Source organism: Carcharhinus amblyrhynchos, chromosome 26, assembly GCF_965287045.1.
Source record: "Carcharhinus amblyrhynchos chromosome 26, sCarAmb.v2.hapA, whole genome shotgun sequence".
NCBI lineage: Eukaryota > Metazoa > Chordata > Chondrichthyes > Carcharhiniformes > Carcharhinidae > Carcharhinus > Carcharhinus amblyrhynchos.
Genome location: NC_137349.1, coordinates 35,810,030 through 35,829,237, shown reverse-complemented (window position 1 = coordinate 35,829,237; position 19,208 = coordinate 35,810,030). Strand labels below are relative to the sequence as shown.

Sequence of the window (19,208 nt, the reverse complement as noted above, 5' to 3'; positions counted from 1 at the left end):
CCACCAGCTGGAGTATTTTATCAATGGATATTTTTATATTTCTAGGTAGTGCTTGTATAGTCATACACATGTGAAAATGTCTCCAGGAAAATTGTTCGTAATTGACTTCTCATAGATTGATATCAAAAATTGTGTATGAATGATATGTGGTTTATTTTACAACGCTCTTATCTCAATTCATTTCTTTGTTACCCAGGCCTTTTAAAAAGCAATGAATACACTGAAAAAAAATGCTTTTTCAACCAATATCATATGTTCCTTTGCTGCGTTGTACCTGACCAATTGTCTGGCCAGCAATAATTGCCTCCTTTTTTTTTACATCTAACCCTGTAAATAGCATGGGTCCCTTTCCATCATGCAGATTGTTAGTGTTATTTCATATCATAGAGCTATTTTCAGTAGAGATCTCACGTTAAGCTTGAGGGTACATGCCTTTTAAAAGTAATTAGTTTTCAGAGACCTCTTTATTGGATGGGGAAGTGTAATGATTGCTTGTTGTATTCTGAATTTAGCAGATCACCCAGTTGTACGTTATAGTATATTATGAAGGACTAATTTAGGGAAGCCTTTGCAAGCACTTTCAATGTTTCTTCCAAAAAATGAGGAGGAAAGAAGAACATCACAAATTATCTGCAGATTTCAGAATCTAGGATTTTTGACTTTCTCTTCCACATATTTTGCTGGGTAGCTTCGTTTTGTAAACATGGAGTAAGTCAGCTTCCACGTTACCTAAGATACCAGTCCACAATTGTGGGGCAAAGCCATACTTTTTGTCTTCCATCAAGAATTTCATATGCTTACTATTTATTCCAATCTCTCCTTGCTCAGGCTTAATTTTACTACATGTAACTCTACCTGTTTCACCTAGAGTTGAGCACCGAACCCCTGTTCCATTAGTTCTTGAAACAGCTTACTTTTATCCCCATGTTGCTTGTCTCAGTTCCTACCTTACACCCCTGCTATTGAAATCTCTATCCATATCTTCATCACTTGTAAACTTGACTTCTCCGGTATCTTCTTTCCTAGCGTCTTGACGTTTTTCCTAAATTGTTCAAAATTTTGCTGCCCATGTTTTATTCCTCATCCTTGCTGAGCTATATTGGCTCTGTATTTTTCAGATTGAAATTAAAATTGTCAGGGCTTACCTTGTTGATGGGATAGAAAGGCATGTATCTAAGTTTACTGATACAAACATAGGCAGCATTGTAAATAATGTAGATTCAGTCAATGAGATAGTCATGGGCAAATGGTCAAAACTGTGACAAATGGAGTTTAGTAAAGGTTACTGTCCAAGTTCAGCAGCTTTGGAGCTAAAACTATATAAATAGTTTCTAAATCGTGAAAAGTTGGGGTAGTGGCGATCTCAAGAGACTTGAGAGTTCATATATCATTGAAATGTCATGAACAAGGTAAAAAGAATCAAAAAGGCTAATATAATGCCGGCCTTTAAATCTGGAGAGTCAATAGTCGTGCTCTCTCTTTTGTAGTCTCTCAACATGATTAAGAAGCTTGCCAAGAAAAGAAGCCTTGTGGCAAAAGTTTGTGTGTGGAGTCTTTTAACATGGGGAGGCTGTAGCTATGCAAGCCACTGCATAATTCTGATTGACCAGAAGGGCTCTCGTGCTTACTGCCTGCCATAGTATTTTGGAAGAATTTACAAGTTGACAGTTGACCTGTCTGGACATGCCATGAACACACCTTATGTGATCACCCAGACCTTGGGTGGGACTTGAGTCCACAGCATCTGGCTCAGAGCTGGGGTGCTACCCACCACCACAAGATCTCCTCTAATAGTCATGCTACAAAGCCTTATTTAGACTGCATCTAAGATGTTGTGAGCAGTTAGGGATGCCACACGTAGGAAAACTATTTTAACCAAAAGGCAGTGAAGTGTAGATTTATTTGAATGATGCCTGGACTTTTTAAATAGGCAATTTACAGAAACAATTTTGTATTTCCTGGAATTTATGGTGGTCAAGCTGTAATTTGATTGGGGCATTTAAGGTATTAAGTGGAACAAATAGTGTGGACAGAAGGAAAAGAAATTCTGCTATGGGCATTCTAGGGGATATAATTTGGAAGTCAGAGCCAGGACTGTCAGGAATGAAGTTAGGAAGCATTTTTACAAGTGTGGTAGAAGTTTGTAATTTTTCTGTAAATGGCAGTGATGCTAGGGTGATGATTTTAAAATCTTAAGATTTATAGACTTTTGCTAATCAGATGTAGGTGACACAGTGGTTAGCACTGCTACCTCAGCACCAGATTGTGTCCGTGTGGGTTTCGTGCGGGTGCTCTGGTTTCCTTCCATAGTCCAAAGATGTGCAGGTTAGGTGGATTGACCATGCAAAACTAACCTTTAGTATCAGGGGACTAGTTACAGTAAATGCTCCGGGACATTGGGGTTATGGGGATAGGGCCTGGGTGGGATTGCATTCGGTGCAGACTTGATGGGCCGAATGACCACCTTCTGCACTGTAGGGATTCTGTTCTATGATTAAAGGGTATGAAGCAAAGGCTGGTATGTGAAGTTAGGTCAGCCATGGTATCAATGAATACTATGCAAAATAGAGTTGAGGATTTAAATAATCAATTCCTGTCCCTATGTTCTCCATCTCTAGTCCTTCTTCCGTCATCAGCTTACTGTGTCTTCCAGTTGTCTGATTTTTGGTCTTCTGTATCTCTTCCTTCTATTACCACCATCCCACCCCTCCCCTCTCCCCCACAATTGCAACCTTTAAAAAGCTTCAGACGTACTCTTTGGAGCTCTATTGTAATACTTCACCTTCCCAAGATCTGCTCCCTTCCTCTATCTTTTCTCTCATATCTGTGCTTGCTTACTTTTGATTGGTTAACTGCTGCTGCACTAAAATGCACAAGCTTGGGGCACCTACCCAATTTCTTGATTCGCTGCTGGCTCCTCTTAAATTTATTCAACTGGAGGTGGTTCTTTTATTCCACCCTCTTTCCCCAAATTAATACATAAAAAATTAAGATGAGATAGACTGAGTATATGGTTTGCTGCATGCTGATTGCTCTACCCAACACTGGAAGGATGTGGTAGGCTTGTAACCATGTCACCAAGCTCTTAATAATTTGTGTTAGTAATGCATTAAATGCTGGCACTATATCTCCATGTTCTATACCAATCTAGAAGGTGGTGCAGCAACATCAAAATGTGTCCCACCTTCAGCTTGATAGATCTGAAAGGAATAGGGCACTATTGGTTAAAAAAGGAGAGATTTGGGGCAGCGTGGTGGCACAGCGATTAGCACTGCAGCCCCACAGTGCCAGAGACCCGGTTTCGACTTTGCCCTCTCTGTTGGAGAGTCACTGTGGGCTCGATGGGCCGAATGGCCACCTTCTGCATTGCAGGGATTCTATTATTACAGGAGGTTAGCCATGAGCCAAGGCCTATTAAGTGTCCAGGTGCTATGTTGGAAAATGGTAGACAACATAGTCTAAGTAAGACAATTGTCAGAGTCCAGAAGCAAATGTGTAGAGATTTTGTCAATTCTTTTTCCCTCCCTGAGTCTTCGAATATATCAATTCTCGTAAGAGAGAGTTTACGTGTGAAGAAATTTGTTTGAAATAAACTGGAGCACACTGGCAAAAACAGAATACTTCAGTTAACAGATTATTACCTCCCTTTGAAGTATATACTGCAGATTTGGTTTCCAAAACAGTTGGATTGCAAAACCCTTTTGAAACCCTTCCCGTCACTCTGGGGGATTGATCTTGCTTGCTGACTGTTTAAAATCTCAGATTCATTTTCTTAATATTGTGTATATTTGGGGTATGGTGGCTCAAGGAACCACATGTTTGGTGAGAATTGCAGTCCTGTTGGGCAACACTGGTATAAGTGATGATGAACCTCAATCCATGTTTAAGCCAAAGAAATGTGTTAATGCATTGCAGTTAATGGACTCCACTCCTCTTAACTGTGTATATGAGTAGCCCCTGTACTATTTGAATTTTTTGTTTTTGTTTTATTCACAAAATCACAATTGTTACAGTGCAGGATGAGATCATTTGGGTCATCATATTTGCACCGGCTCTCCAAACGAGCAACATAACTTAGTGCCATACCCCTGCCTTTTCTTTTACTCCTGCCCATTGTTTCTGTTCAAATAATTGTAAAATTCCCTCTTCAATTCATCGATTTTAGCTGCCTCCAGCAAACTTCCAGATAGTGCATTCCAGACCTGAACCACTCATTGTGTGAAAATGCTTTTCTGGCATCGTACTGGCTTTTTTTTTGCAAAATTGTGCCCCCTCGTTATTTTGGGATATTCTGTTGTGTTCCTTTATAGGTGTTTTTAGGGTGTGGTTTTTAACTGAGTCAGCAAGTGATAGCTATTTTTGTATTTGCTTAACCTGAGTGCGTGAATGTACATAATCTCAAATATGCATATTATATAAGTTCATTGTGGAATTCAGTGGGCTAGTTGTTTCTCTCTCTATCATTGGATAGAAATCGACTGTAGATGGGTGGCAACTTCAGTTTCGCTACAGAACTCTAACAAATAGACCATATTCCTTCCCACCATTTTCAATGTCAGTCTTAGCACAAGTATTACAGGCAGCACAGTGACAGTGGTTAGCACTGCTCCCTCACAGCTCCAGGGACTCAGATTTGACTCCTAGCTTGGGTCACTGTCTGTGTGGAGTTTGCATGTTTTCCCCGTGTCTGCATGGGTTTCATCTGGGTGCTCTGGTTTCACCCCGCAGTCTGAAAGAAGTGCTGGTTAGGTGGATTGGCCATGCTAAATTCTCCCTCAGTGTACCTGAACAGGTGCCAGAGTGTGGTGATTAGGGGATTTTCACAGTAACTTCATTGTAGTGTTAATGTAAGCCTATTTGTGACATTAAATAAACTTTAAGCAAAGCAATATTAAAGCATTAGCAACAGAAGCTAATGTGATAGTAGAAATATAAGCATGCAGCTGAATCTCAGTTGGAATCTATTTTGAAAGCCCACATCACTCTGACTTTTCACGTAGGAGAAGACGACAACGTCAAGTGTGACAGTACGTGTGTTGGCTTTTAGGTATTATGGACTTAAAGTATTTTGCAACTCTTGCATATACCCTGCTATCTGGCACTGATCTTGCTGCCTGACATTCTGTTTACAGATGCCTTGTTTTGCATTTGTTGTTTATGGTCAGCTGATAAATTTAAAAACTTCATTTGCATAACTGGAGGAAGGTAACAGAAAGACACAAAGCTTGGACTCAAAGCCACAGCGCTGCAGCCTAATTTCACATTCTCCGTATCCCGAAGATTTCCTGTAGGAATTTTGGAGTCAGTCACGTGTGGTTTTCACCACACATCCTATTTTTGCACTATTGGAAGAAGAGTAAATTCGAGGCTAATATTCGTCCCTGAACCAACATTATGAAATCAGATAACTTGGTTGTTGCTGTTTGATTTTGTAGGAGGAGCTTGTAATGTGTAAGTTGTCTGTCAGTCTTCCCACATTGCATCAGATCAATGGCAAGATCCTAGAAAATGAGGACTTTTGATGGAAGCAAACATTGGTACATTCTCTTCAATGTGCCTTCTGCCAACTTGGAGAGCGTTGAGGACCAGGAACTCAAACCCGAGATTACGATCATTGATCACACAGCAGTGATCCCTGGATCCCTATGGTTTGGAGAGTTGGACAATTTATAGTAGTCACCTCAAAACACTGGAGAAGTATCACTAGTAGGGCCTTTGCATGATCCTCCAAATCCAGCAGTAAACAAGGTTTTCCAAAAGCAGGTCCTCTCCCAAGTCAATCTTTGAAAGGCTGAACACTTAAAGTCAGCTCTGCTGGGAAGGACATGTTATTCATGTATCCGACACCAGATTTCTGAAGCAACTGTTCTACTTGGAACTTAACAGTGGAGCACTTTAGGGGTGACCTCAAAGAAGCATCATTGAAGAGGTTAAAGATCCTTACTGGTTCATGGCAGTCCTTGGCTTGTGACTAACCAAAACAGAGTAGGTTCATTTCATTTTATTTATTATAGTCATGTATTAGTATATGGTGAAAAGTATTGTTTCTTGTGTGCTGTACAGACAAAGCATACCATACAGGGAAGGAAAGGAGAGAGCGCAGAGTGTAGTGTTGCAGTCATAGCTAGGGTGTAGAGAAAAATCAACTTAATGTGAGGTAGGTCCATTCAAAACTCTGAAGGCAGCAGGGAAGAAGCTGTTTTTAAGTTGGTTGGTATGTGTCCTCAGACTTCTGCACCTTTTTCTGATGAAAGAAGGTGGAACCAAGCGTGTCTGGGATGCATGGGATCCTTGATTATGCTGGCTGCTTTTCCAAGGCAGTGGGAAGTGTAAACAGTGTCAGTGGATGGGAGGCTAGTTTGAATGATGGACTGGGCTTCATTCACGACCCTTTGTAGTTTATTGCGATCTTGGATGGAACAGGAGCCATGCCAAGCTGTGATACGATCAGAAAGAATACTTTGTATGGTGCATCTGTAGAGGTTGGTGAGAGTTGTAGCCGACATGCCAAATTTTCTTAGTCTTTTGAGAAAGTAGAGGCCTAGGTAGTCTGTCTTAACTATAGAGTCCGCATCGAGGGACCAGGACAGGTTGGTGATGTGGACACCTAAAAACCTGAAGCTCTCGACCATTTCTACTTCGTCCCCATTGATGTGGACAGAAGCGTGCTTTCCAGTACGCTTCTTGATGTTGATGACTATTTCCTTTTGTTTTGTTAACATCGAGGGCGAGATTATTGTTGCTGCACCAGTTAATCAGATTATCTCTTTCCTGTACTGTTTCTCAATTTTCAAGTTTGCTGATGACACTTCTGTTACGGGCCAGATCTCAAATAATGCATTTGGCCACGCAATCATTGTTTAAGATCTGACCCACTATGGTAGTGTCATCAGTAAACTTGAAAATTGAGTTGGAGGGGAATTTGGCCACATAGTCCAAAGTGTAGCAGGAGTTGAGAACACAGCGTTGCAGAGCACCAGTGTTGAGGATGATTGTGGGGATTATGTTGTTGTCTATCCTTACTGATTGTAGCCTATAGGTTAGGAAGTCTAGGATCCAGTTGCAGACAGAGGACCAAACCCCAGGCCACGAAGTTTGGAGATGAATCTCACAGGAAAAATGGTGTTAAAAGGCTGAGCTGTAGTTTATGAATAGGAGTCTGACGCAGGTGTCTTTGTTACCTAGGCGTCCTAGAGTTGAGTGCAGAGCTAGGGCAATGGTATCTGTTGTGGACCTGTTGCAGTGATAGGTAAACTGTAATGGATCTAGGCAGTCTGGCAGGAGGGATAGATTAATCACAGCACAAATCATTCGAAGCACTTCGCATTGATGGATGAGAGAGCCACCAGTGATAGACATGCCAAGGCATCAAACACATAGAGGGACTTTGTTGAGGATGTACATAAATGAAGTCAAGACATTGGAGGAAAGCACACCAACTTCCAAATAACTCATCTCTTCAGCCCTCCAAGCACCATCTGCTTTGCAGGTGGCAGAGTCTGCAGATCATGCATCGGATTTGTCAGCCATGTCAGAACCCAATTGAAGGAGAGTGGAAGTCGTCCTCAATTCCCAGGGAGTGCTGAAGAAGCAACAAGATTGCATCAGTGACTGTCCAAAAGTATTTCATTGGCTGTAAAGCACTGGCACGTCCAACGTTTGTGAAAGGTTTGATTGTAAATGGAAGTTTTATCTTGTACCTTTTTATATCGCGCCAATCAATACAGTTGCTTTATGTTATACATTATGTTTGTCACTGAAACATTATCAGGTGAAAACAGATTTTTGTTTTAAATCTTGGAATTTTGCCTCAAATTCAAGAAATTCACGATCTTGCAGAGTGATGTCCACATGTGACTATTTCAGTGCTTTCCTGGCTGACCTATTTCCCATCTTCCATAATCCAAACTTCTGATGTTCATCACTTATCCTCCACCTGGTCCTGCTTCTTCTTCACCTTTTGTGTCATGATTCCCAATTTAGAATTTAGGATTTCCTTCAAGACTTTATCCCATCCTATCTCTAACTTTCTCCAGCCCTACAACCTTCCATAAAGATCTTGTACAGTCCTTGCTTCTTCAGCTACAATGGAATTCCTTCCCTAAACCTTTGTCTCAGTTACTTCTTTTAGGACTGCCATAACACTGTTTCAGCCAATCTTTTTATTACACTGTCTGATATAGAATCATAGAATCCCTACAGTGCAGAAGGAGGCCATTCGGCCCATGAGGCCTGCACTGATGATAATCCCATCCATGCACCATCCCAAAATCCCCACGTATTCACCCTGCTAATCCCCCTGACACTAAAGGGCAATTTGGCGTGGCCTAGCATGGCTAACCCACACATCGTTGGACTGTGGGAAGGTACCGGAGCACCCGGAGGAAACCCATGAAGACAAGGGGAGAACATGCAAACTCCACACAAACAGTGACCTGAGGTTGGAATTGAAGCTGGGTCCCTGGTGCTGTGAGGCAGCAGTGCTAACCACTGTGCCACAGTGCTGCCTATGGTTGTTATTTTGTGCTTCTGCAAAATGCTTTGAAACCTTTTCCTGTGTTAAAAGCATCTTTGTAAATTAAAATAGTGATTTCATAGGCCATTAGTTTTGGATATGAGCCAATTTTGAGCCTGTGGTTTGTGTCTCATCATTAAGTACCATGATCAAAGAAAACTAAGCTCACCTTTCTGAAACGTGGCCTCAACGATCAGTAATTTATGGGATCTTCTATCAACGCTCCTTTTCTTTAGTAAAACAAGTTTGCAAGAGCAGCGTAAAAGGTTGGAGATGCCCACTGCTGCAAAACTACACCAAAACATTACTGCTTGCCTTTCAAAAAAAAACTGTGTCCACAGCTTACAATTTTACTGCACTGCCAAAAATAGAGTATAACTTGTGTTCAACTGACTTCCATCACAGTTCCAATTGACAGAATACAATTATTTTTAAAACATTAATTTGCATAATTTAGAAGTTGAGTATTAAATTAATCAGCTGAAGAAAATGAGAGCTTCTGTAACTTAACGGTCATTTTGGTATTTTTCAACCATGGTACAACCTTGGGATGTCCATTCTTATTTTGGGGTGGCCCGATGGCACAGTGGTTAGCACTGCTCCGTAAAGCGCCAGGGACCTGGATTCGATTCCTGGTTTGGGTCCGTGTCTCTGTGGAGTTTGCACATTTTCCCCACGTGTGCGTGGGATTCCTCCGTGTGGCCCAGTTTCCTCCCATACTCCAAAGATGTGTGGCGTTAGGTTGATTGGCCATGTTAAATTGCCCCTAAGTGTTGGGAGATTAGTAAGATTAATGGGGATAGGGCCTGGATGGGATTGTGGTCGGTGCAGACTCGATAGTCCAAATGGCCGCCTCCATGAATTCCAATTCCAAAAGGCAATAAAATCAGTGAAATCTCTCCCCTAAATGTCTCGGTCCTGTTTTTGTCCCGAGTTCCTGAACGTTTTGGGGTATGCTAACTCTCCAATGTCATTGTACATGTGTTAGCCCACAGAGTGTTTGCAGGTGATGTATTGAGAGCATTTAGTGCATCCGGACCTTGCTGTTATCTGAAATCCAGTCCACATGAGTACTTCTATCAATAGGGTTATTCTTACAGGAGAACAATTAGCTGCTTTCTCGCATTTACCACAATTTCCAAAGGTGTTAAAACATCATGACTCTGGAAGTGCTTTTGAGCCATTGTCATTGGGTTGAGTCCAAATGCAGTGATAAAGATGATGGTTCATTACATCTGTGAGGGGGTTCATGACAGTTGGGTATTGTATTAAACTGAGGTGCGGTCTGACCTCTCATATGGACATATCTAAATAGTGCTGTGGAATCAGCTAAGAAGAGGAATTTGAGTCTACGGGCCACAGATTTGAACATCTTTGAACATTGATTTAATCATCCATTACCAGACCTCGCTGGATGCCAAGGTGACTGGAGTTGGGAACATACTCAATGGAGGAGGAATGGGCTAGATGTTACTTGCAAACCAGACATAAGAACATAAGAACATAAGAAATAGGAGCAGGAGTAGGCCATCTAGCCCTTCGAGCCTGCCCCGCCATTCAATAAGATCATGGCTGATCTGTCGTGGATCAGTTCCACTTTCCTGCCCTCTCCCCATAACCCTTAATCCCCTCTCTTATCAAAAACCCATCAACCCGCGTCTTAAAAATATTTAGCGAGGCAGCCTCCACCACTTCAACGGGCAGAGAATTCCAGAGATTCACCACCCTTTGAGTGAAGAAGTTCCTCCTCAACTCTGTTCTAAACCGCCCCCCCTTTATCCTGAGGCTGTGCCCCCTAGTCCTACTGTCTTTTTTGGGCGGGAAGAGTCTCTCCACCTCTATCCTATCCATCCCATTCATCATCTTATATGTCTCAATGAGATCTCCCCTCATTCTTCTAAACTCTAATGAGTACAAGCCTAGTTTATTCAGCCTCTCATAGCTCAACCCCCTCAACTCCGGTATCAGCCTAGTAAACCTCCTCTGCACTCCCTCCAAGGCCAAAATATTTTTGCGCAGGTGTGGCGCCCAAAACTGCACACAGTACTCCAGCTGCGGCCTCACCAATGCCCTATACAGCTGCAGCAAGACCTCCCTACTTTTATATTCAATCCCCCTCGCTATGAAGGCCAGCATCCCATTCGCCTTCCTGACCACCTGCTGCACCTGCAAGCTGGGTTTTTGCGACTCATGCACAAGGACCCCGAGACTAGTTGACATAAAGCATTAATGGGTCTTTCCATCGTTGAACCTGCCCACAATTTGAGGTTTATCTGGAAACCATTCTCTCCTGCCTCATCAACCTCTCTGTCCAGCAATAAGAAGTTTGTGAAAGATGGAAGTACAGCCAATCATTAAAACAAGACCCTGAAAGGAGAAGAGCCTCCTACATTTGGGATGGAAAAGTGGCTTTTGCCCAAGATGCGGTTGAAATTCCTAACCCACAATAATATTTCAGTCTGTGAATATTTATAGAGGACAAGTCGCTCCTTCTTTGGTCCACGTCTACTGCTTGCATACACTTAAATATGATCAATATGATTTTTAAATAGAAATGAGATGTTGCGTAAAATTTCAAAACAAATTGAATCAAAACCTTTATGTCCTGCAATGTTGCATTGCAATTCACTTCTCCGCTGCTACCCTTAATAATTTTTGTGCATGTGTATCTCTGTAAAATAAATCATACGATTTTCTTTCTCCCCTCCCTGTTTCGTCTCTTCCCTCTTTTGCACATGTCGCCTCTCTCCTTTCTCTCTAGTGGGAACAATGCCTCTGCTCTTTCTTTTGTGCACGCTCTTCTCCCTCTTCCCCACACCCTCTTGAGCTCTCACCTCTCATGCTGTCTTGCTTTTCCTATTTGTATATGGATTTTTTTTTGTTGCTTCCTCTTCCCATCCCCCTCAGAAAACACATTAGGAGTTGGAAGCCCTTGAAGGTTAACTGACCTTGAAGGTTGTTAAGGAAGATGTATATTTTGCCACATTGCCCTTTAAGTTTCAATGTTATAAATGTCTTATGGCCACTTTTGATGCTTTATTTTGTACCTTAGAATTGTAGAGATTTTCGGTTAACACTTGTGGAGCTCCCATCTAGTGATATTGAATAGGGGTGATGCACTATGGGAGCACTCCTCACTCTTAATGTTCCTGAAACAGAATGGTCAGTGGTGGGAGTTCAACCCACAATATTTACAAATGAAACGGCATAGTCCAGTGTACATATGAGCCAATTAATGGGAAATATTTGTGTGTCAGATAAATATTCAATTAAGTTCCTTTCGTAAAATACAGGGTTAATGTAATTCATAAAATATATTTCTTTACATTATTGAAATGGCAGCAAGGTTGATTCAGCTTGTCAACTCAAAAGTTATTACATTGCCTTCATGTGTTTTTGTTTCTGTCTTCACGGAGGAGGACGTGAATAATTTGCCAGGTGTTAGCGATGGAGAGGTGGTAGGACTGGAGGGTCTTAATGACATTACTGTTACTAGAGAGTGCTCGACAGACTGGAGGGGCTGATTGTGGACAAGTCTTCAGGACCGGATGGAATGCATCCGAGGGTTCTGAAAGAAATGGTGGAGGTGATAGTGGATGCCTTGGTGGTTATTTTCCAGATGTCGCTGGATTCCGGGGAAGTGCCGGATGATTGGAAAACGGCTAATGTTACGCCGTTGTTTAAGAAGGGTGCCAGGCAAAAGGCAGGGAATTATAGGCCGGTTAGTTTAACGTCTGTGGTAGGTAAAATGTTAGAATCTGTCATTAAGGAGGAAATTGCGAGGCATCTTGAAGGGAATTGCTTGATAGAGCAGACGCAGCACGGTTTCATTAAAGGGAAGTCGTGTCTGACAAGTTTACTGGAGTTCTATGAGGATGTGTCTAGGGCGGTGGATAGAGGAGAGCCGGTGGATGTGGTCTTTCTAGATTTTCAGAAGGCGTTTGACAAAGTACCTCACAAGAGGCTATTGCAGAAGGTCGAGGGACATGGAGTTGGGGGTAGGATGTTAGCGTGGATAGAGGATTGGTTGTCAAATAGGAGGCAGAGAGTGGGGGTCAACGGGTGCTATTCAGATTGGCGGATGGTGACTAGTGGAGTGCCCCAGGGGTCGGTGCTGGGGCCTCAGCTTTTTACCATTTATATAGATGATCTGGAGGAGGGAACCGAGTGTAGGGTGTCGAAATTTGCTGATGACACCAAGATTGGTGGAACGGCAGATTGCGCGGAGGGTGTGGAGAGTCTGCAGAAGGATCTAGATAGGCTGGGCGAATGGGCCAGGAAATGGCAAATGGAATTTAATGTTGGCAAGTGTGAGGTGGCCCACTTTGGTAGGAAGGACTATTACTTACGTGGCGAAAAACTGCAGCAGGCGACGGTGCAGAGGGACCTCGGGGTCCTTGTGCATGAGTCGCAAAAACCCAGCTTGCAGGTGCAGCAGGTGGTCAGGAAGGCAAATGGGATGCTGGCCTTCATAGCGAGGGGGATTGAATATAAATGTAGGGAGGTCTTGCTGCAGCTGTATAGGGCATTGGTGAGGCCGCGGCTGGAGTACTGTGTGCAGTTTTGGGCGCCGCACCTGCGCAAAAATATTTTGGCCTTGGAGGGAGTGCAGATGAGGTTTACTAGGCTGATACTGGAGTTGAGGGGGTTGAGCTATGAGGAGAGGCTGAATAAACTGGGCTTGTACTCGTTAGAGTTTAGAAGAATGAGGGGAGATCTCATTGAGACGTATAAGATGATGAATGGGATGGATAGGATAGAGGTGGAGAGACTCTTCCCGCTCAAAAAAGACAGTAGGACTAGGGGGCACAGCCTCAAGATAAAAGGGGGGCGGCTTAGAACGGAGTTGAGGAGGAACTTCTTCACTCAAAGGGTGGTGAATCTCTGGAATTCTCTGCCCATTGAAGTGGTGGAGGCTGCCTCGCTAAATATTTTTAAGACGCGGGTTGATGGGTTTTTGATAAGAGAGGGGATTAAGGGTTATGGGGAGAGGGCGGGAAAGTGGAACTGATCCACGACAGATCAGCCATGATCTTATTGAATGGCGGGGCAGGCTCGAAGGGCTAGATGGCCTACTCCTGCTCCTATTTCTTATGTTCTTACGTTCTTATGTTTCTTATGTTTCTTATGTGCACAGCAGGGCAACGTAGCCTGTAGTAGAGCTATAGAGCCCTTCCATTTTGTGTGGTATCAATAATGGACATGTTAATGTGATTTAAGGAACAGTAATATTCTAGATTATTTTGCCAACCAAAATTAAGGGTCATCATGGCTTCTGAACACGCAAATACAACCCTCTTGTCCATGGGCCAACAGGTCATAGTAAGGGCATTTAAAAGAATGCTGTTTGTGAAATGAGGTCCAAATGAGGTGAATGAAATTTAAATTAAAATAATGGGATACAATGACTGCACTTGCCTTGGCACATAATGTTTTGAGGTCCATGCACAATTTTTGAAATTGAATTGTAAAGATCTTCCCCCTCGAATGGTTTTTGTGTTGAAATTGCCATCTGTTGTAACACTAAACCAGAGGCCCAAGTTCTCTGCTGAATTAGCTGCTGTCAGCGAACTCAGAAGTTGGAATGCCACAGATGGTCTCAGTAGAGTGCTAAGGAGTGTAAAATCAATCCGGGTTCTTGCACTTGAAATCTGCCCAGTGGCCTTTGCACAAAAGGGCACCTTTTTATTGATGCAGAGTTAAGGGTGGGATTGTTTTTGACTATGGTACATTCTGCAATTGAAAGTCTGCCAAGAATTGCTGTCCAGGAACAGATGTAAAGAATATCATCGAACAAAATAGTAGAGGGAAGTCCCAGTGAAAATCAGAGAGGTGCTGAGAAACAGAAAGAAAATTGAAAAAATGTGGTGCTTTAAAGCTTGTGTGTTACTAATCTGCTTCTTAAATACTGGGTAAACTTGTCTTGTAGATTATGTAATCTGACAACTAGACAGTCTGGATTCTGCCAGTCATTGCTACGTCTGATATAAATACATATACCTATTGTTCTTAATTACAGGTGCAAACCAATTTATCCACCTTCTTGATGCATATGAGATAACGCCAACGGTGCGGTGAGTAAACTGCAATCTATTGTAGAAAATTTTAAAAAAACAGATGGGCGGGGACAAGTTTTTAGAGCAGCTTGGAGATTTTGAATCCCACCTGTGCACATGCTGTCACTAAACCTGCCACAATGTGGGATTTGAATGTTTGTTGATATTTTGTGCATTTGCAGTGTCTCTCCATGTTTTAACTTGTGTTGAACCATATGTGAAGGAGCCAAAGAAGTGGATTATCTGGCATATTAATGTTTGTCTGTTAGTCCTGGTGATTTATATAAATGGTTAGAGAAGCATGGGCCCCCAAATTACACAATCGTAAATAGTGTCTCAAATAATCTACTTGGTGACCCACCTCCATCTCTTGCCTGTTTGCTATGCCCCTGCTTGTAAAATGGTGTTACTGAACAGCTAACCTGTTAACTGATTTGACAGGCCTAGACATGTAAATGCACCAAGTGGCTCCAGCTGCCAGAGCTACTATAGACCTGTGACAACCTGCCTCTGTAGCCTTGATATTAAAGTGACAGAGAGCTGTCTGTTTACATATGTTCCTGTGCCAATGCACTGTGTGTGGTCAGCATATCATCATATGGTTACTGAATGAAGAAAATAAAAAATGTTGGCAATCCCAGTTCCTGCTGGTGTCTTGTTATCTTGTCAGGCCCACCTGCACACTGCTTCCGAGTTCAAGAACAAACGTTGTTTTGCTTGAAGATGCTTTGGTCTATAGCAGGTGCATCAAGAGTCTGGGAGAGCTTGAAAAGATTGGAAACTTACTGCTTGTGGTGGACTTAGTTGATGTCTGGCACACTACTCACTAGGTTTAAAAAAACCTGAGTTTGCCTAGGAGAGTTTTGATGGGTGGGCCTGTGCTTTTGGAATGTGCTTCATGAAACCTGCTTTTTTGTTTTTTAAACCTTCCTTCCAGGTCTGGCCTTTCTGGTAAATTGAGATCTGAAGTTTTGAGCTTGAGAATATCACAACCCCTGAAGCCTCATTGTGTTGCACAAGATGTTCTCAAAGGTTTTAAGTAGTAATTTAGCTTGTGAACTGAATATCCACAAAATACATTGCGGTGAAGTACTTTATATTGTCATGTCTATTCTATTCGTGCCCAGTCATATTGATGTTTTCTTACTTTGTGTCTGTTTCTCAGTAAAAAAAAAATTCATAATTATTTCCACGTAATGAGAAGTCAGAAGTGAAGATGTATCTAAAATGTGATTATTTTATTAATCCTGTGGAACAGTTTTGTGTTATTTCTCTTCCTATATTACCATCTAGTGGTAGAATCCCAAACTACTCTTCAGTCAGCTTTCATTGCATAAGCTAATGGGTAGGAAAAGAGTGCATTTTGTCCTGAAGCACCTTGTTCTAAAGCATATTTAGTACTACTTCCTAAAAGGGATATTTATATTCAAGGAAGTTATCGAGCAACTCCTGAGATGCACGACATTGAATCACCTGTTCGCGATTCTTCTTTGTCAGGCTATTGAGCGTAATACCTTGAGTGTCTTTGTTGCTATCTGATCTGTACAAATGTAATCCCTTCATTCAGAGGAGATAGAATAAACCATCTGTTTTTGTTCTTCAGTTTTTCAAAGTTTTTTTTCCTCTCATCAACTGGAATAATATTAGTATTCAGCAACTGAGCAGTTTTTTGTCTCGGGCATCCGAACATTGGCATTAAGTTCTTCCAAGTCAACATTTAGTTATGTTAGGTATAGAGTAGGGTTCTGCTTTATTTACGGAGTGGTGTTTGCTACATGACTATTTCTTCACTGAGCAGTTTCCCACACTGGTGACCCATGACATCCCAGTGAACGCACGAATATATTAATACACAGTGCTTAATGCAATTATAAGAATCAATATTAATATATGATAAGGATAGACTCAACATCTACAGGGCCAGCCAGTTTTTAACATCAGTGGTGTGGAAGCTTTTAGAAACAATTTGGGGCAAAAATAATAGTTACTTGGGTGAATATTGGTTAATGAAGGAAATCCAGCACGGATTTGTTAATAGTAAATTATGTTTAACTAAGTTGCTGGCGTTTTTTGATGAGGTAACGGAGGGTTGGTGGCCTGTTGATGTGGTGCACATGGACCTTCAAAAGGCATTCGATAAAGTGCTGCACAATGGATTTGAGAGTAAACTTGTACCTCATAGAGTGAAAAGGCTAGTAGCAGCTTCAACACAAAATTGGCTGAGAGACTGGAAGCAGAGAGGAGTGGTTGGTGGGTATTTATCGGACTGGAGGCCATAATGGAGTTTCCCCAGTAGTTGATGTTAGGATACTTGCTCTTTCTAATGCATATTAATGATTTAGACCTGGGTGTACAGGGCACAACTTCAAAATGATATGAAATTTGGAAGCATTGTGAATTGCGGGGAAGGTAGTGCGGAACTTCAAAAGATTGGTGGAATGGGTGGATAGGGGGCAGATGAAGTTTGATGCTGAGGAATATGAAGTGAATCATTTTGATAGGAAAAATGTAGCGATACAACACAAAAAGAATGCAATTCTAAAGGTGATACAAGAATAGAGGGATGTGGATGTATTTATGAATAATTAATTGAAGGTTGAGAGGGCGGGGAATATGCAAAAGCAAGGAAGTTATGTTTAGCTCTCGTAGAACACATGTTCAGACTCAACTGGAGTATTGCTTCTAGTTTTGGACAGCACACTTTAAAAAACATTATGAAGACATTAGAGAGAGTACAGAAAAAAAAATCACAAAGAATGATTCCAGGAATGAGAAACCTCAGTTATACATTGGAGAAGTGGAACTGTTTTCCTTGGCGATTATAAAGTTGAGAGGAGATTTGATGAGGTATTCAAAATCATGAGGGGTCTGAACAGTTGGGGGAAAATTGTTCCCATTGGCTAAAGGGTCAAGATCCAGAGGGCACAGTTTGAAGCTAATTGGCAAAGGAAGGGAGACACGAAGAAACTTTTTCATGCAAGTGAGTGATTGGGACCTGGAATGTGGTGGAAACTGGTTCAGTGTAGGTATTCAGGAGGAATTGGGTTATTATCAGTAAAGGGCGAATGCAGTTTTATGGGGAGAAGTACTCGGTAAATTGCTTCTTCAGACATTGAATGCAGGGTAGGGTCTGGATAGGATGCTCATTCAAAAAGCCGTGCAGACTTGGGCTGAATGACCTGCTTCTGCACTGTAGGGATCCTGTGATCAACTGAATGGTCTCCTGTGCTGTAGTGATTCAGTGAAATGGAATGCTGCCGGGATAGTTTCCTTGAACAGTGTGTGTTGGAGCCGACGAGGGAGCGAGCTATCTTGGATCTGGTGTTATGTAATGAAGCGGGTAGAATCAGGGACCTTGTGGTGAAGGATCCTCTTGGGGAGAGTGATCATTGTATGGTGGAGTTTCTGGTGCAGATGGAGGAGGAGAAAGTCGGTTCCCAGACATGCGTCCTTTGTTTGAACAGAGGGGAGTACGGTAGGATGAGAGAAGAATTGGCGAATGTTGACTGGGGGAGCGCGTTGGAAGGTAGGTCTGCTGAGGAGCAGTGGAGGATCTTTAAGGAGATCTTTCTTGGTGCTCAGCAGAAATTTATTCCGATGGTTAAAAAGGACCGTAGGAGGAGAGGTAATAAGCCGTGGATAAAAAAGGTGAAGGAAAGTGTTAAATTAAAAGCGGAGGTGTTTAGAGTAGCTAAGAGTATTGGGCAAGAAGAGGATTGGGAGAGGTTTAAATGTCAACAAAGATTGACAAAGAAGTTGATAAAGAAGGGTAGGATAAACTATGAAGCTGGGCTAGCGCTTAATATAAAAAAGGATAGCAAGAGTTTTTATAAATATATAAAAAGGAAGAGGCTGGCTAGGGTGAACGTTGGACCCTTAGAGGATGAGAGTGGGGACTTAGTGGTAGGGGATGGGGAAATGGCTGAGGTCTTGAATAACTTTTTTGTTTCGGTCTTCACGGAGGAGGACGTGAATAATTTGCTGGGTGTTAGCGATGGAAAGGTGGTAGGACTGGAGGGTCTCAGTGACATTATTGTTACGAGAAAGGCGGTGCTCGACAGACTGGAGGGACTGTTGTGGACAAGTCCCCAGGACCGGATGGTATGCATCCGAGGGTTCTGAAAGAAATGGCGGAGGCGATAGTGGATGCCTTGGTGGTTATTTTCCAGACGTCGCTGGATTCCGGGGAAGTGCCGGAAGATTGGAAAATGGCTAATGTTACGCCGTTGTTTAAGAAGGGTGGCAGGCAAAAGGCAGGGAATTATAGGCTGGTTAGTTTAACGTCTGTTGTAGGTAAAATGTTAGCATCCGTCATCAAGGAGGAAATAGTGAGGCATCTTGAGGGGAATTGCTTGATAGAGCAGACGCAGCACGGTTTCGTTAAGGGGAAGTCGTGTCTGACAAATTTATTGGAGTTCTATGAGGATGTGTCTAGGACGGTGGATAGAGGAGAGCCAGTGGATGTGGTCTGTCTTGATTTTCAGAAGGCGTTTGACAAGGTACCTCACGAGGTTATTGCAGAAGGTAAGGGGGCATGGAGTTGGGGGTAGGGTGTTAGCGTGGATATAGGATTGGTTGTCAAATAAGAGGAGGCAGAGAGTGGGGGTCAATGGGTGCTATTCGGATTGGCGGTTGGT

The 19,208-nt window shown here is 42.4% G+C and overlaps 1 protein-coding gene across 2 annotated transcripts in view; it reads left to right on the top strand.

Moving 5' to 3' along the window:
• Positions 1-19,208, top strand: part of kdm4b (lysine (K)-specific demethylase 4B) — a 406,075-nt gene that overhangs the window by 47,710 nt on the left and 339,157 nt on the right. For both annotated transcript variants that reach the window (XM_080213068.1, XM_080213069.1), the window contains exon 2: positions 14,535-14,589. The gene's annotated coding sequence lies outside the window, so the exon portion shown is untranslated. The remainder of the gene's footprint in view (positions 1-14,534; positions 14,590-19,208) is intronic.